Genomic DNA, 20,730 nt, shown 5'->3' with positions numbered 1-20,730 from the left:
AATGATTTGGAGGAATAGAAAATTTAAAATCATGTATTGCTACAGTTCCACATTACAGTAAGAAGTTCCTGTGGAGAAAAATCAAATTTAAAGTATACTATGATTTTTCTGCATAAACACGAGGAGTGAGAAGCTGCTTCTTAGAACACTGTTTGTACAGAAGATCCTTATCTGCTTTATTCCTGCTTGGTGTTCTGTGCAGAAAACCATGTGCTACATACACTTAGTCCCATTTGCTTATCCTAGTATGCAGCCACCTGCAGACTGATTATTTCCTTTAAAAGTAGGAGTAAAATCTCCACTTCCTTTCCTCCTGTAGGCAGCCTCAGCTAAAAGGCAGCTTATGCATACAATGATGTTTTGTGAGAATAGATCCCATTAACTACAACAGCAACTTAGATTTATGTAGTGCCTTATCACATATACTGCAAAGCAACTCCAGGCATTATCTAAAATGGAAAGCATTTACTTTTAGCCTTCCCCAAAAAAATCTTTATTAAGCAACAACAATGACAACAACAAAGACTAACTGAACGTATGAACCAATAAAGGGGAAAATGTGTTCTTCTTACTCTAAACTATGGTGAGGCAGACTTTAAATCAAATTGCCCATTTCAGCGCTTTGTAAACAGATAACACTGAAATTCAGGTCCCTGATGAGAAAGACAACATTATTTGAAAGATATTCAGTCCAAATCTTTAGAGTACTGCTTGCCTTAATCTACGTGTTTTGCTCAGTGTAGCATTTCTTTAGCAAGATTATGAATAACTTTGATTTATTCCTATGATGTGTTATGATATCTTTTTCTAGGTCAAATTTAATGTGGAATGCTGATTTTCATTTTCCTGTTTAAATAAGAATTTAGCTAGTTGATTAGCCATTACAGAATTATTTCTAAAGATGTCTTTTACAATGGGACCTAACTGCTGTGGCTGTAGGTAACAAAATCAATCCATGAATGTGGAAACCTTTTAATTGCAAAGTATGTGGAGTATATTAGCATATGCCTCAACTGGCAATGATTAAAAATTATAAATGCTTCTCTAATATAGACATCACAATATTATATTTATTATTATTATTTGTTTCTAGCTTTGGTATAGATTGAATTACAACCTCAACATCCAAAGTTCATTTTTCTCTTATGATCAGGAAATTTCTATAACAGTTTATGACAAAAGCATGGTGTTAAAGTCAGACATATATTTGGTTTGAATACCTGACTGAGCTATCTATGATTTGTCTGACCTTGATAGTTAACTGATATTTTTAAGACTTGGCTTCTGTTGGTCAAATAAGTTTGTAAATATGATTTTGTTTGCTCACTTATAGTTAGCATTGGGGGCTGGGCCATGCCAGATATAGTGGTCTATGAGGTTGCAGGTTGCCTTCCTGCTTGGGAGGGGCCATTGTCTTGCTAATGTTTACTGGAAGAGAGATTCTGGCCACTGAGAGGTGTGGGAGAATTTTTTTTTCCTCTCCCTGATCCCTTACCCTCCATGGGAAAAGCAGGTTTTCTGCTTTTCTCTTGGCTTTTCTTGTGGCTTGCCTGTCTTGGTAAGACACCAAGAAACAGAATGGCCTACCATCCTCCGACTCCACCATTTCTTTACCGTCTACCCGAATTCAATGAAAAACTGCATATGAGAAAACAAAAAGTTGTTGCCATAAAGCAAAGTCAGGACCCTTTTGGCTGAAAAAGCCAAAAATGCCACATATTTTAAAATGTAATTCCATGAGAGCCATACAATGACCTGTGTATGTTAGGCATTATCCAATAAAAATTTGGTGTTGTCCTGGAGGACAGCTGCGATTGGCTCCAGCCACCCACAGCCATGAACATGAGTGGTAGGAAATGAATGGATTGTAAAACATGAGAAAGTTTTATATTTTTAACATTATTATTATTTTTATTAAATATTTGCCTGTGAGCCAGATGCAGCCATCAAAAGAGCCACATCTGGCTTGCGATACATAGGTTCCTGACCCCTGCCATAAAGAGCTGATGCAAATGTGGCCAAACATTGGGCCAAGAATTAAGAAAAATTGAATAAAATAAATGTGTTTATTAATAGAAGACCAAAGCAGAGATAACAGAGCTCTTAAAAGCAAGAAATAAAAATAAAGCAAAACCATGCATAAGATAGTAGGAAAAAATACCGCCAAATTGATATTAACCAAAAATAGAATATAAACTTGAAAGTAATGAAAATATTAAGATTAGACACATGCATTTCTTTGCAGTATCTTGCACATTGCCTTAAGACTGGAAATAGCCTTTATGTCCATCCATGTGGAACTGCTTAAATATATTGTAATATTCATTAAAAAATATTATTAAGGAGAAAATAATTGTGAAAGCTAGTTACTCACTTATACAAAACACTCTCTTGGATATAATGTTGAATAAGATAGAAAGACACTTAAGCATATATGTATGTGCACCACAAACATATTACCATCTGTGTAATATGTTTGTGGTGCACATACATGTGTGTTTGTAAACATTTTTTTTTGTGAGGATAGATCATCTCAGCTCATACAAATACATCTGATAGCACTCATTTCCTGAGAGGAGAGAAATGAGTGAGTAAAAAACAGAAATATGAGAAAATAAGTTTTACACTTTTAAAATATTTTAGTATGTGAATATATTTATTTAAAAATGAACCTAAAAAATGAGTCATAGAAAAGTGTTACAGTGCACAAAATCTTGAAAACATTAAAAAGTATTTGAGCTATGATTAAAATATGCTAAAAATTAATTCCATAATAGCAGAATGTTGTCTCACTTTTTTTTTATTCATATCCAGTAGCTCACTCAATGAGTAAATGACAATTTACTTCAAATAGTTACATTTATGAGATGTCTGGTTTTTTATTTTATGATTCTATAATCAAAGCATTCTCCTTTAATTGTATAATCAGAAGAAAATACAACAATTCAAAATATGTAGAATGCAGCTAGAGCAATACTAAGAGGATAGTTATTGCACTAAATGCTCATATTAGAAAAGATGAGCCTGACCAGGCAGTGGCACAATGGAAAGAACACTGGCCTGGGATGTAAAGGACCCAGGTTCAAAACCCAAAGGTCACCAGCTTGAACACAGGCTCCTCTGGCTTGACCACAGTCTCACTAGCTTGAGTGCAGGGTTGCTGACTTGAGTGTGAGATCATAGACATGACCCCATGGTTGCTGGATTGATCCCAAAAGTTGCTGGCTTGAAGCCCAAGGTTGCTGGCTTGAGCCCAAGGCCACCGGGATAAGTAAGGGGTCACTCACTTGCTGGACCCCTCCACACCCTGTCAAGGCACATATGAGAAAGTAATCAATGAACATCTAAGATGCCACAATGAAGAATGGATGCTTCTCATTTATCATCCTTCCAGCCTGTCTTTCCCTGTCTGTCTCTCACTCTCTTTTTGTCTATCTCACTCTCTAGCTTAAAAAAATTAGTAGTGTCAGATCAACAATCTGTGTTCTTACATAAGTTCTTGTAAAAGAAAACCAAACGACCAAACAAAAGGAATAAAATAATAAAAAAACAGGAATCATTAAAATTGAAAATAGAAAAATAGTCCTGGCCAAGTAGCTCATTTGATTAGAATGTCGTCTGGACATAGCAAAGTTGCATGTTCAATCCTTGGTCAGAGCACATATAAGAATTAACCAGTGAATGCATAAATAAGTGGAACAACACATCAATGTTTCTCTTTCCCTATGCTTTCCTTTCTAAAATTGCTTAGTAAATAGAAATATATTAAAAAATAAATAGAAAATTAAAAATTAAGGAAACAAAAGGCTGGTTCTTCTAAAAACTCAATAAGTTGTTAAGTCTCTAGTAAAATGAAAAGAGATAATAAAAGATGCAGAGCAGTAATATCAGGAATGAGGGAATATCACAACAGATTTTGTAGCTATTACGACGTTAATAAGAAAATGCAATGAACAATTTTATACTCACAATTTCAACAATTTAGAAGAAATGGGCCAATTCCTTGAAAACTACCAATTACCAAAATTTAGCTAATATAAAATAGATAAACTTAATGGTACTATAACCATTAAATAAATTAAAATTTAATTTAAAAGCTTCTAAAAAAGAAATGTTTAAGTCCTGTTAATTTAACTGGAGAATTTTGCCAAACATTCAAACAAAAATTAGCATTGGTGTTATACATTCTTCCTTATAACATGTATTTTTTAAAGGGATCATTTTCTAACTTATTTTATCAGACTCTATTACCCTAAAAGCAAAACCAGTCAAAAAAAATAAAAAGACAAAAAAAACTACAGACCAATGTTTCTCCTAAACTTACATGCAAAAATCTTCAATACAATATTAATGATTGAATACTACACTGTATAAAAAGAAATATACATATGACCAAGTCATTTATTGTGAAATAACAATTGCTAAGACAAAGAAAAAATATTTAAAGATGGACAGAGAGATGTAAAAATGTTTTGTTTTGCTTTTTATATACAGATGTCATGAATCTACCAAAAGCTTTTGGAACTAACATGTAAGCTTAACAAAGTAGCAGAATATATGTTCAATGTACAAAAGTAAAATGCATTTTTATATATTAACCAATAAACAATTTGAAAATAAATCATAAAAAGCTAAGAACTATATGATTCCACACATAGGTGAAATATAAAAATGAGACTCATGAGCATAAGTAAAAGTGAAGTATTTACCAAAGGCAGGGGTTTGAGGGGAGGTGAATGGGATTAGGGGAGTAAAGAGGGACAAACATAGTGACAGAAAATGATTTGACTTTGAGTGATGGGTACACATATAACAGTTCAAATGCTATAAAAATGTTTAACTGAAACCTATGCACTCTTACTAATCATTGTCACACCATTAAATAAAATTATTAAAAAATAAATTTAATATCACACATTTTATTTTTGCATGAAAAACAAAATTTTAGAGATCAATTTAGCAACAGGCCTATATCTATTTTTCAAAACTCACTATACTTTACAATTAAAATTGGGACATTTTATTTATGTATGTATATAATTTATACCTATGTGAGACGAATAATAATATACAAAGATAGGATAGATACCTTCTGAAAAGTTTTTAGGTGTAGTCATAAAAAAAGTGAGAAGTGATTCTTGTTGGGATTTAAATCACTACTTATCTTCTTACCAATAATTAAATGTTGTGAATATAAGTACTTTTAATGCTCTGTGTAATTCATTGAAAAACTATTTATTGAACAATTGCTATGCAATATGTAACATGGAAGAAGAAACAGACACAAATTTACAATATCAACAGCTCTATATTCCTATTAAAAATTAAAGAGAGAATGAATGAAATGTCTCAGCTCCCACCAAAAGTCACTTCTATTAACTCTTGCCTTTCAAGAACAAAGTCACTTCTTCTAACACTTCATTCCTTAGTCATCAGTATTTCTGAATAATAGATTACCATCAGAGTATAAATAGGCCGAGAAATCTTTCATTTTGAAAAAACAAGGACAACAACCACAATCTCCTTCAGCTCCACCAGACTCCTGCAGGTACTATTTCACAAATATTTTCTTCTCAAAGCAAAATTTCTTAACTATTCTACATGTATAAATTTCACTTCAAAATTTTCATTCATTCCAAAACACACTCAGTCTAGCTTTTTCTCCCACCACATATTAAAAATGGCTGTTATCATAACCAATAACAACATGTTGACAAAACTAACATACATCTCTCTTTTTCCATTTATTATACCTTTATTATCACAATTAACTATCTCTTCCTTGAAATACATCTTTCTTTAGACAATTTACTTCTGTGTTACAAACTTTCTTAGTTTTTCCCTGAAGTCTCCCCTGCGTCCTCCTCTCTTCTCTATCCAAACTATAAACATTGTGGTCTCAGCTTACTTTGATAATTATAAGCTTCTTAAGTACTGGGACACTGCTGCACTTGCCTAATATATAGATAAAAATAAGAATAATTTAGAAACATTTCTGTCTCCCTCAGAAAACTGTGTACAGGGGAGGTTTGTGATACTAAAAATGGTTTTACTTAAGTTTGCAAAACAACATAACTGGAAAAGAAAAGCAATAAAAATTTTTCTTCACCCCAGATTTTGAAAATTTTAAGAGTTCCTCAGTCCAAGAACAGTTCATGTGTGTGTTTTCTCACTAGGTTTATACCTACTTTCCAGAAACTGTCAAGTCACTAAAAACTTATCATGTTTTATTGTTTCAGAATAGTTTGAGATTAAATTTATTATCATTAGCAGGTTTTCCAGAGATTTTATATCAAATCCATTAGTACGAGTTATAAATTTATCCTTCCACTCTATTTCTGCACTAGGCTATAGGTGTATGACACTGTTTGTTTAGAATTTTGTGAGTGCTCACACCACATGAGGTAATTCAGCACTTAACTGAATAGAGCCTTTGTTGCATTGCCATTCGTTTTATATATTTTTTTCCTGAAAAATTGTGTTTTTGATGAGAGCATACATTCTTACTATATTATTTACATGTATGTCACTCCCACACACCAGGCAAAGTCCATGTAACTCAGTACTAACAAAATATTAGCTACTTAAGTATTTCCATATTATTATTTGAAGCTTTTATTTTATTTTTTTAATATAATTTGATAAAAATGACCCAGAAGGAGAATAATATGTAGAAAACCATGGCGAGGTCCCAGAGCTGAGTGAAAGAAGAGGGGCTCATCTGGAGCACGGCGGGAAGTGTAGGGAATGGGAGTGGCTGCTGTCCCTGGCCCACGCCCCAGCAGCCAGCTTTATTGGAAACCTGAGTCAGCAGACTCATGGGCCTAAATTAAACATTTTACTAATATATAATTCTCTTCATTTTATCTAGTTTTACTTGGGTATTAAGTAAATTAGATGTGGACAAACCTTTGGCCAAATTAGTCAGGAGCTTTGAAATAACAAAAAGAGTGATCATTTGCAATATTCACTAAATTTGTTAACATGAATTATAGTAAATGAAAACCTGCAGCAAGGTTTATTCAAGATTTAAATTTTAGACAATTGCAGCAAGGATTTAGCTACTGACAGATTGTTGGAGAAGAGAGACAAAGCAAAACTATCAATTTTGCAAGTTAACTGGTTAATCACGTGCATGAAGCAGAGAATAGGAATCCAGATATTGTCTTACAGTTAATAAAAGATTTGCAGAATAACTAAACCAGTACCTTGGAGCAATTTTTTTGACATAAGTTATTTCTACTTTAAAACCTAGAAATTTAGAAATTTCAAAATATCTATTTTCATTGCAATTTGAAAATATCTATTGTTTTAAAAATTGATGAGTGTACCATGGTTATCATTTTAGATCTGAAAGTTTGAAAGGAATTACATAAGTGCACACACACACACACACACACTTTATATATGTGTGTGTGTATATGTGTGTGTGTTTATGTTTCTTTTTTGGCAGGTATGTGGCCAACTATAGACCATTGTAGTTTTTTGTTGTGCTCAATTGGATTTGCAACTTCCCAGTCTAGTAAAAAACTAATTTCCTCAACACTGTTCACAATGTGTTGAAGCCACTGCTCTTGCCTATTCAGCATCTCTTTTAATTTGTAAGCAGTTCCATAAATCTTCCCTGGCTTCTAGGGACATAAAGACTCCTATGATGAAGTGGCCAGCATGGTGGCTTAACTAGCTGAAGACTAGCTTTTTCCCTCCATGCATCCTAGGGACCTCTGTCTTATTCCTGGCAAAGTAGACCAGATTTTGAAATCCAGCCAGAGTAATTAACACGCTTTAGGATCTCAATACACAAAGCAGAATGGTCAGCATTAGCAAAGATGTCTTGTGTTTTCCGAGTGGTAGAAAAGAAAAAAGAATGACCAGCTACAGCCAGTCTTTGGAAGTTTAATGAAAGGAACCCTTAAATACAATTCTTCCTCGAGGAGTGTTATGCATCAACACTCTAAGCTTTCAGACAATGTCTTTATTATCTGTTTTTGTATTCCAAAAACTAGTAATGAAGAGCTAATATGTCTTTAACATTTTCTAGAAAAAAAATTTTCATTGAAAAAATTATATTCAGAAAAAAGAAAAAATTATATTCATTATAAATTTATATTAATTATAAAAAAATCAACAAAAATAAGGTTTTTAAAATTCTAGTAGCAACAACCTTCCTGGTAATCCAGTGGTGGGATTCAGCCAGTTCACACCAGTTCGGCAAAACCAATACCTAACTTTTGTTGAGTTCTGCGAACCGGTTGTTAAAATGACACTTGTAATCAGGGTTTTCTCTAAGGTGGCCACCTGGGCAGCTGCCCAATTTGGAAATCACAAATTTACATTCCTTACTCCTTTTTAACATTCGTCTGTGAAACAGCATATTCTAAGTGCCCTTAGTAATGTTCATTCTGTCCATAGGTGAAAAGAATTTGACAGAGCTATACTTGTAATGTTTATTTATTCATTTCATAGAAGTCATGCCTTTGATGAAACACTACATTTTAATTCCCTTCAGTTTGTTACTTCAGTAATAAATATATAATGTACAGAGAAAAAAGTGCCAAACAACCAAGGAGTGACAAGCTTCCATTGAAAATATCTTAAATAACAGTTTTATTTTTTTTTGTCAGGTATTATTTAATATTTTTTATTACTATTTTAAAACTCTTCCTTATAGTCTAGTTTTGTGTACCTCTTTTATTGTTCTTATTTAAGTATTAAATGCATGAAATACTGTAATAAACTACCTTTTGGTATATTGTTTTTAATACTTAAAATGGTCATTAGGGCAGAGAACCACTATGGTAATATAATAGTTTAGCTTAGCCTATTCTGAAAACACAAAATAGCAAACTCTTTGAAAATGGGTTAGTGATGGATCTAAAGTAGCTGGATTTTTGACATATTTGTTTTCAGTTTTTCATAACAGTTTCACTGTCTAGATTTTGAAGCTGTGTTTTAGAAACTGGGCAACCACAGTAAAATGATTTGGAAATTTTTAGGGTGACTCAAGAGCTATGATCAACATTCAACATTCCATGCTTTAGAAATCACTTTAATTTATTAGTTTCCTACCAAAATGTTCACTTAAACATATAAACCAAGTTATATGTGTTATACTTTAAATATATGTTATATATTTAAATATATAATATATTTAATACACACACATATAAACAAAGTTGAGTAGAAAGTACAGAGAGTTTCCACACAGTCATAGCTCCCACATATGCACAGCCTCCCCAACAATCAAAATCTCACTCCAGAGTGGTATATTTGCTTACAATCAAGAAACCTACATTGATATATCATTATTACCCAAAGTCCATAGTTTACATTAGAATTCACTCTGGGTGTTATACATTTTATGGGTTTGGGCAGATATATAATGACATGAACCCACCATTATACACAGTATCACAAAGAGTAATTTCACTGCCCTAAAAAATCCTCTATGTTCTATCAATTCATTCCTCTTCTTCTCTAACTTCTGGCAATTAATTACTGATTTTTTATTGTTTTCATCATTTTACCTTTTCTAGAATGTCATATATATAGTTGAAATCATACAGTACATACCCTTTCCTTTGGGCCCTTTGATATTATTTTACTTAATAATATTCATTTAGGTTTCCTCCATGTCTTTACATGGCTCATTGGCTCATTACTTAGTATTGAATAACATCCCACTGAACGGATGTAGCACAATATTTTTATCCATTCACCTACCGAGGAACATCTTGGTTTCTCCCAAGTGTGTTCAATTATTTAAAAAACTACAATAAATATTTGTGGGCAGATTTTTGTGTGACATAAGTTTTCAACTTCTTTGAGTTATACCAAGAAGTGCAAATAGCCGGACTATATGGCAGGGGGATGTTTAGCCTTATGAGAAACCACTAACCTGTCCTTCAAAGTGACTGTTCTATTTTGCATTCCCACCAGCAATAAATGAGAGTTCTGCTTGCTCTACATACTTGCTAGCATTTGGGGTTGTCAGTGTTTGGATTTTGGCCATATGTCATATTTTTGAAAGTGAGTTTCTTTGATCAGCTCATGTAAGAATAACACTTTTGTATTCATTATATTATATATAGTAATATTTAATTTATAATATGATATAACTTTATAAATGTTATATGTGTATTTAAATATGAATACACATCAGTATGTGTATATGTGCATTGGCCATATACTAAAATGGTTCACTGATATAAACCAAGTTATATGTATTATACTTTCAATATTATATATATACCAGTATATATTTAGTATTTTATAAATATATATGTGTATATATACCTTCTATAATATATGTAGAAGGTATAGAGAGTTCTCATATATTCACAGTATGTACAATGTTTTTAAATCACATTTTATTTGAATATTTAGCCACATAAACAAGACAAAAGGTTATGTTTGAACTTTTATAAAAAGAAAGTGCTTGATTAAATGCATATCTAAGATGGAAAAACCAGTAACTCTCAAGTATGGGACTGAGTGTGTTTGTATTCAGCAATAGGTAACATACAGGGAAAGTAACTAATAAAACAATCTCAGAAAAATATCTGATATTAAGTTATAAATCATGTCCTTTACTTACTGGCTGTTTTACATACTTTACAGATGCTCCAAATTGTTACTTTGAATGAGAAGTGGGGCAAATCCTTTTAGCACATTTTTGGTTATTTCTATCTATTTCTCATTAACTTTTTGGCCAAGTAGTGAGTTATTGATCCATGTAGTAGAGAAGAGTATAATGTCATTTGGTCTATCAAATTAAAAAAAGGTAGATCAAAAACTAATTGCCAGTGAAAACCAGAGCAGGTCACACGTTTTATTTTTAAAATTCCTGGAAATGGTGTTTCCCCCATTTTGCTCTTTTATAAACAGTGAGAAGGCAAAAATCACATGTTTTTAAGACAAGCTAATTATTTGTCTGGGTCATTTGTTAAAACTATGATTTTAACTAAAAATTAACCCCTTTTAGGAAAGCATATATAGAATTTCTGTATAATAAAGTACTAAACTGAAGGACTAGGTTATTTCTTTAACTTGAAATACACAGACTTTATTCATTGTAGCAGTGAGCCAATGATAGTGTTTCTATGTATGCATGTGCATGTACTCATGCAAACTGCATCTAGCAAGAATAATCCAATGTACACAATCTCTTTTGCAAAGGTGGTATGATTCACCAAAGCTATAGATACAATTACTTTGAATCAAGAGTATTTTATAAAGAAATTAAATGAATTTTTCTAGTAATTACAAATGATGTGCTCCAGCATAGCATTTACAACTCCATTCTCCTAAACATAACAAAGAACTATGAAAGAATGCTTAGGTTTAGACTCAGATAAATATATAAAGTTTTAAAAAAATCACATTATTTACAATGTGTGGTGCCAATAAAATTATGTTGTTAATTTTATACCAAATGATTTCAAATATACTGTGGGTTTATGTTTACATGTCAACCTTATATCTTTCTGGATATAACACACACCCCTAAATATGTCTCTTACATTATTAATCATCATATTATTTACGTATGTTAATATTTTTGATCCTTTGGTAATTGTTTTTACCAATCACCAATATTCTTGTTCTTTGCTTTTTAAAATATTTATTTTTATAAGTAATATATGTCTGCTAAAAAAGGTAAGTAGCACTAATAAGCAAAACAAAGAAAATAAACATCAATAAACTTCCAAAGTATTCACTATTAAAATGTGGATGAATCTACAGAGTTGTGGTTAGGAGGCACAGAAATTTTTATTTAAAACCTGCTGCCCTGATTGGCTAGCATCCACCAGATAAGCAAAGTTTATAGGTTAATTCCTCCGTCAGGGCACACAGAGAAGAGATTGACATTTCTGTCTGTCTCTCTTCCTCTTTCTCTAAAATCAGTAAATAAACTTTTAAAAAGCTGTTAGGTAGTTTATAAGCTTCATTACTCTTGATCAATTTACTTTACCAAACTAAAGCTAACTTTTATCATCTGCCCACTAAAAATGATAATTATCATGTATTTTTTTTTTTTGAGGACAAAAGAGAGAAAATGTATTTATTGCTATTAACTATTATCATTACCTTTTGCTACTATTTGTTTGATACCGTGATGGCGAACCTTTTTATAAAAACCGCCCACTTTGCAGTGCTGGTCAACCTGGTCCCTTCCACCCACTAGTGGGCGTTCCAGCTTTCATAGTGCTGTCAATCCAGGCACCGTTTGGTTGCTCCGCTACCGCCCACGCCCACAATGAAAGCTAGAATGCCCACTAGTGGGCGGGAGATACCACGTTGACCAGCAGTGCAAAACTGGGCAGTTTTTATAAAAGGGTTTGCCATCACGAGTTTGAGACGTAACAATTTTTATACCTATACACTGCCTTTATATCAAATATCATACTTTTAATATACTTGTTTGGTAATTTGTCATTATCACTTAACTGTGAATTCTGAAAAACTTCTAAGACAATGGAAATGATTAATATTTTTTTGAATGACTCTAATAAATACTTCCTTGCCTGAGTGTTTCAACATTTAGTTAGCAAATACATTACAATAAACACTTAAGTTATTTTAAATATTTTCTTTGTTAATAATAACTCTCCTTGAAAAAAGACTGGTAGAGGGTTGCAACAGCTGCAAATATACTGTTTTATTTTTGTGTATTAGTATGAAGAGTGAAATTCTTAGAAAATTAATGGTTGATTAAATTTTTATAATTTTGGTCATATTAAGAAGTTCCAGCCTGACCTGTGGTGGTGCAGTGGATAAAGCGTCGACCTGGAAATGCTGAGGTCACCGGTTCGAAACCCTGGGCTTGCCTGGTCAAGGCACATATGGGAGTTGATGCTTCCAGCTCCTCCCCCCCCCTTCTCTCTCTCTGTTTCTCTCTCTCCCCCTCTTTCTCTCCTCTCTAAAAATGAATAAATAAAAAAAAATTAAAAAAAAAGAAGTTCCAGTTATTTAAATATAATTTTTTCTGCTATAATATCATGCTATTTTTCTATGAAATAAAGATAACAGCTGAGACCTAATTAATTTAAATTCTATTATACAGTCATTGAGCAATATAAACATCACTTCCATAAAATAATCCTTTGAGGAAGAGCCTTCTATGCTAATATAATTTATTAACATAGTCAACTTTTATAGACCACTAGAATTTGCCTTCATATTTTTTTTTGTAATAATTAATTAGGTCCAAGTCTTTTAAATACTTGTATTGTTACATTTTAGGATCTAGTACATTTCTGTACATATAAAATGAAAGACATTTTCACATATGCATCTCTTCATCTCAGAATTCAAACTAAATTTATTTCATATCTGTGTTGTCATCAATATCAAAGGGTTTTAAGTTATTCACATATGTCCTAATTCTTTTTATATTTCCTTCAATTTGGGCAGATAAGTTGTTTCTTTGATCTAAAGGAGATATTTCTACTTGTATTCTGCATATTATCCCTTCCTTCATTTCAGGGAACTTGATCCATCACTTATTTCTTCTCACAGCTTAATCTTCAAACTCTACCATTGTATTCTCTTCAACATATAACCTAAGTCTCCTCAAATGAACTAAAAAAATACCTCCAAATCTCTGTCAACCTTATTTCTGTAGATATTTTTCTATTGTCTGCTTTTTTTTCTATGACATCTTTCACGTTCCTTTCTACACATTCCCCTAACATTTTCTTGGCATAATGGTCCAACTTCTTAAAGCGCCATGTAGAATTTAGTGTAATGCAGATAGACAAGCAATCTAGATATGTGATAATGGTGATTTTGAGTAAGTCAGTGGCAATAGAGATAGAGAGAAATGTATAGGTTTGGGATATATTTTGGATATAGAATCATCAGAACTTAAAAGATTTTAGGAGACATACAAGGTTGGTAACGTAGAAGAAATATATCTAGAAGGACTTCCAGCGTATCAGATGAATGGAAGTGATTTTTACTGGGAAAGTTGTGTTTGTAATAGAATGCCAAGGGTTCACCTTCAGTCACTATAACTTTGAGATACCTAAAAAAAGCTCCAACTATAATTACAATCTGAAACTCAGGAAAATAAAGCAGTTAGAAACATACCACTTGGAGATATTAGGGTATATATTGTTTTTAAAACATTGAAAAGAGAGTGGCTTTCTAAGGCAGAATATCCTGACAACATTTCTGGATGTGCAGCACCCTTTATTTTTGAAACTATCCCTGAATGATATCCATCTATACTTGCAATGCTGTACACACTTCAATGCACTTTCCCCTGCCTAAGCCCTCCACTTGAAGGTACTCATTTAAAGCATTAAATATTGAATTAGTCATTCGACCAGGTAGATAAGACAGCAGAGTAGTTTGTCCCTAAAGTCTTTATTTTCAGAGTACTTCACAAAGCAAAGTAGAATAGCATGGTTACTCACGGCATTTGATTCATCAAGTTGAATGGCAAAACATTTCAATTTCTCTATCCTTTCTATCCTTTCTATAATTTCCTTTTCAATATTGTTGGCCATATCAACAATTCTCTGAATAGTATTGTTTGAAAGCTGTATAGCCTCAGGTTTTGAGAACCAAAAATTTTTGAGTGACATCTAAGATTCAAGGTTTTAATAATTAATCATCGGTAGTGAAGTGTTTTTTTTTTTAATTTTTGATATTTAAAAGACAGTTAAATAAGATGTTCAAGGCAGCAACTAGTCATCATTTTCATTTGGTTTTTCTGACTTTTCATTTGGTTGAGTAATCTTTCAAAAAAAATCTAGTTTTTTCAATAAGAGTACTGTTTTAAATGCAAATGATTAATAAGTTTGGAAGGTTTTATTGAATCATTTGACAGAATTTCAGAACATGCTACATACAGAGCCATGTTGATAATTTACTAACAGTTTCTATAGTTAAACCTAGTTTTAAATACTCCTTAGTATACTAACAAATTTTCTTTTCTTTTTTTTACTCTTTGTTTCTATTACACCTTCAAAATTCTCAACACATTTATTATACATGGTTTTTATAAACATGAAGCACTAGTACTTGGTTTAGTTTCAGTGTCATCAATACTTTCTCTGGACTTTTTTTCACTCTTATGAATGTTAAAATGTTTTGTTATTTTTTTTTTCATTTTGTAGGGTTTAAAATTTACAGGACAGTGATACTAAAACACACAATAATTTATTTTCAAACAATATGGTGCATTTTGAATAGGTGAGTACATGCATGGCTATTTGCACAAGTTTGAAAATATTTATTATTGTGAGAGGAAAGGGCACAGAAACTGAATCTTGCAACAGATAAAGTTTCATCATATTGTGCACAATAGTGCATTGTGGTGCAAACTGGAACTTGGTTTCTTTTTTTATTAAATTTTGAAAAAAAAATTTATGCAATGAGAGGAGGAGATGCAGAAGGATGGATTCCCACGTGCTCCTTGACTGGGATATACTCAGCAAGCCCACTAGGGGGCGATGCTTTGCGCATCTGGGACAGTGCAGCAACAGAGTTCCTATCAGCACCTGAGGTGGAGGCCATGGAGCCATGCTCAGCACCTGGGGCAAACTCACTCCAATCATGGCTGCTGGAAGGGAAAAAGAGAGTGGGGAAAACAGGTGCTTCTCCTGTGTGCCCTGACATCAAACCCAGAACATCCACATGCCAAGTTGACCCTCTACTACTAAGCCAACTGGCCAGGCTGGAACTTGGTTTCTGAACACCATGTGTATGATGCATTGAACACTACATACGTTTGTCCAAATGCTAATTGTGCAAATGTGAAAAAATATGACCTGCAGAGAGAGAGTGTGGAAGTCAGAGTCTGCACATAATCTAGCCAGTAGAAATGAAAACACAAAAAGGATAAATCTTACTTTGTATAATAGTGCAACATGGTGCAAGCTGGTACTTGATTTTCAAACTCCATATGTACGATGCATCGAATCTTATGTAAGTATGTCTGATGCTTTTTGTCTGTTATGCGTGATTTGTAGATGCTCTGCCTAGTGCAAAAGGTTGAGTGAGACAGCAAGTTCCAAAGATATCTAAGACAGCCTCCATAGTGTTTTCATTAATGATACAGGCTGATAAGTGGCAATCATCCTGAGCATAAGTGAATTTAACTAAGATCATTGGGTCTATAATCCTTTTTTTTAAGTAATAGTGAGACAAACTCTCACATGTGCCCCAACAGGGATCCACCCAGCAACCCCCGTCTGGGGAAATACTCTAATCAACTGAGCTACTTTTAGTGCCTGAGGTGGTGGATGCTCAGACCAACCCAGGTATTCTCAGTGCATGGGGCTGACTCTTGAACTAATCAAGCCACTGGCTGTCAGGGGGAAAGAGGCAGAGAAGGGGGAGAAGGATGGGGAGAGAAGCAGATGGTCGCTTCTCCTGTGTGCCCTGACTGGGAATTGAACTCTAGATGTCCATGCACTATGTCATTGATTTATCCACTGAGCCAACCAGCCAGGGTGTTCTATAATCTTTATACAATGTCAAGGTGGTTAACTCTCATAGACTGGCACAAAATTTCTGGCAGACCAGCACTAGTCCTTGGACTGGCATTTGAAAAACACTGCATTATTAGATGTGACTTTTATAGATATATTCTCCCAATTTGTGGCTTGTCTTTTCATCTTTTTGATTCTTTCTCATAGCAGAGGATTTTTTTTTATTACATTTAATAAAATGCACTTTATCAGTTATTTTTTTCATAATTTTTCCTTTGGTGTTATATCTAAAATGTCATATTCAAGGTCATCTAGGTTTTCTCCTATGTTATCTTCCACACACTCTATAGTTTTACATTTCATACTTAGGTCTATGACCCATTTATCAGTTAATTTTTGTGAAGGATATAAAGTTTCTGTCTAGTTTTATTTTTTTCCCCTACATATAGATGTTCAGTTTTTTAGCACCATTCATTGGTGATAGTATCTTTGCTCCATTGTATTACCTTTGCTCCATTGTCAAAATCAGTAGACTATATTCAGAAGGGCCTATTTCTAAGCACTAAATCTCTTGTATTGATCTATTTGTTTATTTTTTATTGAGAGAGAGAGAGAAAGATAGAAGAAAGCATTTATTTGTTTTTCCACTTAGTTGTGCATTCATTGGTGGCTTCTCACATGTGTTCTGACCAGGAATAGAACCTGCAACCAGCCAGGGCCTATTTGTTTATCTTTTTGCCAATATCATACTGTTTATGCTGCAGGTTTATAACAAGTCTTAATGTCAGATAGTGTCAGTTTTCTATTTTTATTCTTTTTGAATACAGAGTGGGACAAAAGTAAGTTTACAGATGTGAGTACACAAAAGACAGAGTTTATTCTTGTATTATTTATTAATTATGATATTATTTTTCATGTGAGAACTGTAAAACTACTTTTGACCCATCCTGTATTGTGTTGGCTATTCTGAGGTTTATTTTCTTCTCCATATACACACTGGAATTAATTTGTGATAGCCACAAAAAAAAATCCTAGAGTTTTTATTGTAATTACATTTAATCTATAGAGCAAGTTGGGAAGAAATGGAAATTTAACAATATTGAGGCTTCCCATTCATGAAAGTGGAATATATGTTCATTTATGTAGTTCTTTGATTTTGTTTATCAGAATTTTGTATTGTTTCTCTCATGAATCTTGCACATATTTTGTTAAATTTATACATAAATTTGTATTTTTGGAATGCTAACATAAATAGTATTGTGGTTTTAATTTAAAATTACACTTGTTTATTGCTTGTATATAGAAAGCAATTGATATCTGTGTATTAGTTTTGTATTCTGCAACCTTGCTATAATCACTTATGAGTTTATTGAGGTTTATTTTTTGTTAGTTATTTCAGATTTTCTACAGAGACGATCATGTTATCTGTGAGCAAAGACAGTTTTATGTCTTTCTTCCCTATCTGTATACTTTTTATTTCCTTTCCTTTAATTATTGCATTAACTAGTACTTTTAGTGTGTTTTAAAATAATGATTAAAGAGACATCCTTGACTTTTTTCTGATCTTTGAAAAAAACTTTTTACCAGATTTCTCACCATTATATATGATGTTAGCCATAAGATTTTCATAGATATTTTTTATCAAGTAGAGGGAAGTTCCTCTTTATTCTTAGTCTACTGAGAATTTGTATAATTAATAGGTGTTAGATCTTGTCAAATGCTTTTTCTATATCTAGTCATATGATTATGTAGTTTTTCTTCAACTTGTTCATGTGATGGATTTCATTAATTCTAGAAATATGTTTTTCTCTTTGTCATGGATTTGTCTATATTGTAGTTAAAGTGTTTACTGTCTTTACTAGCTTGCACTTCCTTTTTCATTAATAAGAAGTTTCCATGACAGAGTTTTGTTCCATTGGATAATTCAGATGCTCATTATAATGTAGTAAGGATTTTGCTTAATCCACTGAATTCTCTTTATGAATTAATGAACATTAATAGGCTTTGTGATTTGTCTTGTGGAAAAAAAAATTCATATATTGTTAGGTAGACTCCCCAAATGCCTAAAAGTGAGCAGACACTTGGTCCCTTACTTGCCACACCACAAATACATATTCAGAACTATGGCTTGAAATGGCAAACATGCTATTTGCTGTAACAAATCAATGAAATGGTAGAATTCACAGAGAGCTTCTGTCAGTAGTCTAAGGTCATTCTCTATTATGTTAATAAATAGTCATGTTGTGACTCAATTCATAGGAAATAGAGTAAAAAGAAAAATAATCAAATAATTCCTAACTTGAATTGACATTGTTTTATATTTTATATAGACTATGGCAATAAAAATACCTATATACACATATTCAGATGCATATATCAATAACATTGCTTGTTTTTATTAACTGAGTGCTTACCATGTGGTAGAAAATTTATATATGATATTTTTCTAATAAAAACTCTGAAAGTTTAAACTATTATTATCACTTTATGGATGAGAAAGCTGGTGTATGAGTGTGTAAGTTACTTGCTATAATAGTTTACTAGAGTAGTCATAACAAAATGCCACAGTCTGGGGTGGCTTAAACAACAGAAGTTTGTTTTTTCAGTTTTGGAGATTGGATGTCCAAAAGCAAAGTGTGAGTAGATTCCTTGCTCCTAAAGCCTCCCCCTCCTTGGCTGGTCGGTGGCTGCCTTTTTGCCATGTTCTCCCAGGCCTTTCATGCTACGTGGATATTCTTGGTGTCTCTTCCTCTTATAAAGAAACAGTCACACTAGATCAGGTCCCCACCCTTATGTCTTTATTTAACCTCGATGACTTCATCAAAGAATTTATCTTCAAGTGCAGTCATAGTTTCTAGTATTAGAGTTTAGGCCTTAACATGTGAATTTTGGAAAAATAATTTTGTCTATATTTGCTAAATATTGCATTGGTAATAAGTAGCAGATCAGTGATTTAATTCAGCTTTTCTAACTATAAAGTCTAGGGAGGAGGTCCTTTTCTGTATACTCCACTATGTAATTTCACACAGAATGCAAAATAATAGATAATATTCTAAAATATTTATATATTTGAAGGGCCAAAATGCAGTTTTTTATGTTTACAATAAACAGAAAAAATTAATTTATAAATAGTTTTTAAGTTCTCTGTTACTTTCAAAGATTTTATTATATGTAAGATTGAAAAAACTCAATCAGAAATATGCTGATCAATCCTGGTTATTAATGATGAATGTATTATGTGCATTTAGTAAATTTCTGAACATCTTTGTTTTAGATTGCTTTATGTAATTTTGTTACAAATATAATTTTCAAAGATGACACTCTAGTTGCTATTATTACTTGACATACCTAAGAAGTAGAAAATTTGGAGTAAAATTTCTTTTATTATCAATGGTTGATGCAGTATGGCTAATAAGGTTATAGGAAACAATTTTTTTTCAGAATTGTTCTACTTTCTTAGGGCAGACTTATGCTGCATCTGATCTCATTAAAATAGACAGAACCTCTTGGGACTCTGGTCAGTGGACCTTGGCCGCATATCATGTTGTTACATACACAGACACTCAGCACACACCAAATTAACAGTGAACATCTGTGAAATTTTTGATGGAGTTCAAAGGGTTTTAAGTTTAATTACAACTTTCCAAATATAAGGTTATGCTTATACGATATCGCTGAAAGTTAATTTTACTACAGCACTATAAATAAGATGTGTCTTTGTACTCAAAGAAATGTGGCTGTGATGACTGCCACATAGCTTCCAGCAAGCTACCTCGTCTCTGCAAGCCCTAAATTGTGTGAATATGGAGAGATATACCTATTAATTTAATAAGATATAATAATTAAACAGAATCAGTATTTTTTATCATCTAGAATGGTTCCTAGAGCACAGTAAATGCCTGGCTTAGTCAGTGGTAAGCTGAGATAGTCATTATGACAACTTGAAATTTTCCAATTCAACTATGTAATGATTTATGTACTTAAGGTCTGTATTACTGTCTTCAGGAAAATACCATGGAATAGCACATTGTTGGGTTTTTTTTTATCTTTGCATAGCTAATTCTTGGTATAGCACTTGACCAACAGAAGCCTCAGTAAATAACTGTTAAATAAGTGAGTTAATTAATGAATTGAGTTTTATGATTTGCATGCTATCTTCGGTTATATTTGTGAAATTCCAAATCAAGTACCTTATAGAAGAAAAAGACAAGCCAAAACAGGGTTAATATCTCACTATTCACTAATAGTTTCTATAGCTTATCAACAGACTGAAAACACTATAGAA

The sequence above is a fragment of the Saccopteryx bilineata genome, chromosome 3, assembly GCF_036850765.1.
Source record: "Saccopteryx bilineata isolate mSacBil1 chromosome 3, mSacBil1_pri_phased_curated, whole genome shotgun sequence".
NCBI classification, from domain to species: Eukaryota; Metazoa; Chordata; class Mammalia; order Chiroptera; family Emballonuridae; genus Saccopteryx; species Saccopteryx bilineata.
This window is presented reverse-complemented; position numbering follows the sequence as displayed.